The sequence below is a fragment of the Euphorbia lathyris genome, chromosome 7, assembly GCF_963576675.1.
Source record: "Euphorbia lathyris chromosome 7, ddEupLath1.1, whole genome shotgun sequence".
NCBI classification, from domain to species: domain Eukaryota; kingdom Viridiplantae; phylum Streptophyta; class Magnoliopsida; order Malpighiales; family Euphorbiaceae; genus Euphorbia; species Euphorbia lathyris.
The window spans coordinates 86,569,639-86,575,638 of NC_088916.1; the positions used below are offsets into that span (position 1 = coordinate 86,569,639).

The following is a 6,000-nucleotide window of genomic DNA, read 5'->3' on the forward strand; positions in this document are numbered from 1 at the left end:
TTGAGGATGTTTTAGTTAAAGTTGACAAATTTATTTTTCCTACCGATTTCGTTATTTTAGATTTTGCTTATGACGTAAATTGTCCGCTAATCTTCGGTAGACCGTTCATGAACACGGGACGTACTCTAGTTGATGTGTCGGAAAGGAAAGTAGTTTTAAGAATAGGCGATGATAAGATTGAGTTTGATATGAATCAAGCAATGAAATATCCTATGGAGGATTTCGCTTGTATGAAACTTGATTTAATTGAAGAATGTGTAAATGACATTGTTCAAAAAGAAGAAATAATAGAACCTATAATGAGTGAGGAACTAAAAGATAAGGACCCAGAACCTTTGATTCGAGAAGATGGACCAGTTCCGCCTTCAATTATAGTTCCACCTAAATTAGAACTTAAAGAATTACCAAGTCATTTGAGGTACGCTTTCTTAGGCGAAGGCGATTCTCTACCTATTATTATCTCTAACAAATTAACACAAGTCCAAGAAGAGAAATTGAAAGAAGTTGTTAGAAATAGGATAGGAAGTATGGGTTGGAAAATTTCAGACTTAAAAGGTATTAACCCGAGCATCGTAATGCACAGAATTCACTTAGAAGAAGATAAGCCACCTAAAGCGGATAGGCAAAGACGCCTAAATCCGAATATGAAAGAAGTAGTAAAAAATGAGATTACTAAACTTCTGGACAATGGAATCATCTACCCTATCTCGGATAGTGAATGGGTTAGTGTTAAGCCCAAAATATACCTAAAATATCATTAATATTTACATCATTTTTATTACAAATTTATGTTGTTTATATCTGTTTAGATTACTTTTACTCTCGAATATCTTTCTTTCTTGTAAGGTACCTAAATATTTGGTAAAATCCAAATAGGAACAAAAAATGATCAAAAACAGAAGAAAAACCCTACCAAAGGAGTCAAAGACGATGTAAATCGAAAGCACCAAGTCGAGGACACGAACGAAAGCAAAGAAGTGAGAAAACTCACCGTGCCGCGACAGTGAATCCCCAACCCGCGGCCGCAACACGCGTGGTTTAGCCATTTCTCCCCTTCGTCCAACGTTCAACTTAATGCTACGTCATTCACGGCCGAGGATTCCTATCCTCGGTAAGTGCAGAAAATTTGCCAAAAGCATTTAACACATGCTGAAATCCAAGAAACGCGTTCGTTCAAGTGGATAAAGACGTCCTTTCACAACGAACACGACTCTTAACCAATGGATACATCACTTCAATCACAACCCTTCAACATCTATAAATAAAGAGTTGATGTTGAGAAAAATGCAATGAAATGTTATAATATAGATATAGAATCAGAGCGTAGAACTTATGTCTAAGTTCTAAGTAAAAACATTTCGAGAGTTAGAAATTAGATTCTGTACAAAACAAGATGAGGTACATATATTGTTTATAGTTTAATTACAACTCAGTAGCGTTTAGACATTGTTCCAGTTTTAGTTTGCATCATGGTAGTGGCCGACCGAATCCCTATTACGAAGTTACAGCGAGAAGATTGAGTAGAGTGTTCGCCCCTGAGCCTGAAAACCTCTAAGGAAACCCAAGGAAAGGAACCGATCAAGCCGTTCACTTGCACGCCCTCGAAGAACTCGATGCTCCATGTTCTCTGTAAACTTGTATCAATTTATATTTCATCTAATAAAGTCCGTTCTATTCGACAAATCGTTATGCAGCACTTATGGTAACCAATCCAATATAAGTGAGGCTGGTGTTTTCATTAATACGCAGTTGAATTCAAAATCATTACAAGGAAACTTTGTTGAACACTTAGGCAAATTATCATCACGAAAGAGTTTTAATTTGAGTAAGGGCAACTATCCCGAAAGGGTTTTGTCGCGTTTAAAGCCAATTAATTAGAGGTTCCGTCATTTATTTCATCATCATAATTGATACAAAGTTTAAGTTGTTTTCTTTGCTTAATGCAAATGAATACATTCATTGTTTTTCTAAAAGTTCTAAATGTTCCTGTTTTGTAAAATTCATCCTTAAATCAGAAGATCTTTCTAACAATCGATTTATTCTAAATATAAAATCTTATTCCAGCATTTTTCAAGTATTCAAAGTTCATAAACTCAATTAAACAATTATTTTTTCTAAATTCAATTAGACAAATTTCACTTTTCATTTACAATTAATAATAAATCTAACAAGTTCGAAATTAATAAACTCAAAAATAAGTTTTTCGTTAAAAAACGTATCCTGTGGGATCGATATTTTTATTACTACAAGCGAAACCGTGCACTTGCGGAAATCGCTCAACAAGTTTTTGGCGCCGTTGCCGGGGATACGCCAAAATTTTTGACAAAATTTTTATTTTTCGTATTTTATTTTCGAATCTAGGTTTACACATTATTTTTATACAATTTTTATATTTTATTTATTTTTCAGTTTATATAACATATTTGTTTTCAATTTTGTTTTGAAGGTAGTTTGGCTCGTGTAACCATTTCAAGTTCATGCGCAGTTCGCGAAATTCGGGCACACCACCAGACCCTTTTGATCCAGAAATTGAAAGAACACTTAAGAAAAACAAGAAAAACAACAAAAACAAAGACAAAACACCCATAAAAACCAAAAAAATCCAGCCAGAAAATATGGCCGATCCACCGACACTTATGGATTATGCTAGGCCAGGAATGGCCGGTGTAACTAATAGTGTAGTTAGACCCTGTATAAACGCAAATCAATTTGAAATTAAGCATGCTTTGCTTAATATGTTGCAAAACAACGTAACGTTTTATGGACTACCTAACGAAAACCCTAATGCCCATTTGACAAATTTCTTAGAAATTTGTGACACTTTTAAAATTACTGATGTAACAGCCGAAGCAATCAAACTTCGCCTCTTTCCTTTCACCTTGAAGGATAAGGCAAAAATTTGGTTAACTTCTATGCCTGCTGCAACATTTGAAACTTGGGACCAATTAGCCCAAGCGTTTTTATCAAAATATTTTCCCTTAGCAAAAACTGCAAGAGTCATCAAAGAATTGACAACTTTTACACAAAATGATAATGAAACTCTTTATGAAGCTTGGGAACGTTTTAAAGAACTTCAACATTTATGCCCACACCACCAACTGCCAGATGCACTTTTAATGCAGACATTCTATAATGGATTAAATCCTACAACTAGAGGTTCATTAGATGCTATGTATGGAGGGTTATTTATGAAGAAGACGTCCGCCCAAGCAAGAGAACTTTTGGAGGAAATGGCAATCAACAGCAGTATGTGGCCCGTAGAGCGTGGACATATACCAATGGCGAAACCATCAACCTCAGGTACATCATCGGTTAAAGGTATAATGAATCTTGATCCAGTTGCGATGTTACAAGCCCAATTTTCTGCCTTATCGCACAAAATTGATAGGTTTATGGCACCGTGCGATCCTAATGATCCGATCCAAACAGACATTGATTTCGAAGGTATGAATGAGATAGAACAGGTAAATTTTGTCCAAGGACAAAACCAAACTACTAATCCTTATTCTAATACTTATAATCCTGGATGGAGAAATCATCCTAACTTTAATTGGAAAGATAGTAATAATAATAATAATGCAAATGCTAATCAATATCGTGTAAATAATTATCAAAATCAAACAAGAGATACGATTAGCACTTTATCTTCAAAAATCGACAAATTTATAGATGCTATGAATGGAAAGGTAAGTAATCAAGACGATTGTTTTAAACGGATCGAAAGTAAATTCGATCAGCTTATCAAAAACCAATCATCTAGCATCCATAATTTGGAGGTTCAAATTGGACAACTTGCTAAATCAATTCCATCCCGCAAAGAGGGAAGTCTTCCCAGCCAAACGGAAGAAAATCCGAAAGAGCATGTTAAGGCTATCACTCTTCGTTCAGGGAAAAACTATTTAGGTCCGGAAATGCCCGGAAATTCAACTTTACCTGGAAATGATTTACCAAAATCCAAAGAAGATACGTTAAAACAAAAAGATACACCAACTGACTCTAATACGAAACCTTTTGTACCAAAACCACCTTTTCCACACAGGGTCCGAAATAAGGACCATGATAAACAACTTTTATCATTTTTAGATAAGCTTAAAAATTTGCATATAAATTTAACATTCATGGATGCAATTACGCAAATTCCTAACTATGGAAAATTCTTGAAAGATTTAATTTCAAAAAAGATTAGTTGGGAAGGAATTTCATCCATTTCGCTTACTGAAGATTGTAGTTCGATAGTATCAAGTAAATTACCTACTAAACTCAAAGATCCCGAATGCTTTACCATTCCGTGTAAATTGGGAAATATGGAATTCCCAAATTGTCTTTGTGATTTAGGAGCTAGTATAAACTTGATGCCATTGTCTATTTTTTAAAAATTAGGTTTAGAAGAAGACATCAAACGTACCAATATGGTTTTGCAATTAGCGGATCAATCCACTAAAAGACCATATGGAATAATTGAAGACGTTTTAGTGAAAGTTGACAAATTTATTTTTCCTACTGATTTTGTTATCTTAGATTTTGCTTATGATGCTAATTGTCCGCTAATCTTTGGTAGACCATTCATGAACACGGGACGTGCTTTAGTTGATGTGTCGGAAGGAAAAGTAGTTTTACGAATAGGTGACGATAAGATCGAGTTCGATATGAATCAAGCGATGAAATATCCTATGGAGGATTTCGCTTGTATGAAGCTTGATTTAGTTGAAGAATGTGTTAATGACATTGTTCAAAGAGAAGAAATAATAGAACCTATAATGGGTGAAGAATTAGAAGATAAGGACCCAGAGCCTTTGATTCGAGAAGATGGACCAGTTCCGCCTTCAGTAGTAGTTCCACCTAAATTAGAACTTAAAGAATTACCAAACCATCTGAGATACGCTTTCCTAGGCGGAAGTGATACTCTACCTATAATCATCTCTAACAAATTAACAGAAAATCAAGAAGAAAAATTGAAAGAAGTTGTCAGAAATAGAATAGGAAGTGTGGGATGGCAGATTTCAGATTTAAAAGGAATTAATCCTAGTATTGTAATGCATAGTATTCACTTAGAAGGAGATAAGCCACCTAAAGCGGATAAACAAAGACGTTTAAATCTGAATATGAAAGAAGTAGTCAAAAATGAGATTACTAAACTTTTAGACAATGGAATCATTTATCCTATTTTGGATAGTGAATGGGTTAGTCCAATCCATTGTGTACCCAAAAAGGGAGGCATAACTGTAGTAAGGAATGATGAAGGTGAATTAATACCTACGAGAACCACCACTGGTTGGAGGGTTTGTATAGATAATAGGAACCTAAATAAGGCAACTAGGAAAGATCATTTTCCTTTACCTTTCATCGATCAAATGATCGAAAAGATAGCCGGTCATGCATTTTATTGTTTTCTTGATGGTTATTTCGGATTCTTTCAAATATATATTTACCCGGATGACCAAGATAAAACAACCTTCACATGTCCTTATGGAACATTTGCATATAGAAGAATGCCTTTTGGTTTATGTAATGCACCAGCAACTTTTCAACGTTGTATGACTGCAATTTTTAATGATTTCATCGAAGATATCATGGAAGTATTTATGGATGATTTTTCAGTTTATGGAGATTCTTTTGATGCATGTTTAAAAAACTTAGATAAAGTTCTTTCTAGATGCGAAGAAACGAATTTAGTATTAAATTGGGAAAAATGTCCTTTCATGGTTGACGAAGGAATTGTTTTAGGTCATAAAATATCTGAAAAAGGATTAGAAGTGGATAGAGCAAAAACTTCAGTAATAGAAAAATTACCCCCACCAACAACTGTCAAGGGAGTGAGATCATTTCTAGGACATGCAGGTTTTTACAGACGATTTATAAAAAACTTTTCTGTGATTTCCAAACCACTTACTAATTTGCTTATGAAGGATTCAACCTTCGATTTTAATGAAGATTGTATTAAAGCTTTCGAGACATTGAAAACAGCTTTAGTCAGTGCACCCATAATCGCTAAACCCGATT

The 6,000-nt window shown here is 34.5% G+C and overlaps 1 non-coding gene across 1 annotated transcript; it reads right to left on the reverse strand.

Annotated features, from left to right (window-relative positions):
* Positions 1-2,993: 2,993 nt before the first annotated feature.
* LOC136201594 (small nucleolar RNA R71) lies at positions 2,994-3,100 on the reverse strand. The gene has a single exon (XR_010673942.1). It is a non-coding gene; the product is annotated as a small nucleolar RNA R71 (small nucleolar RNA).
* Between the last annotated feature and the right edge of the window lie 2,900 nt (positions 3,101-6,000).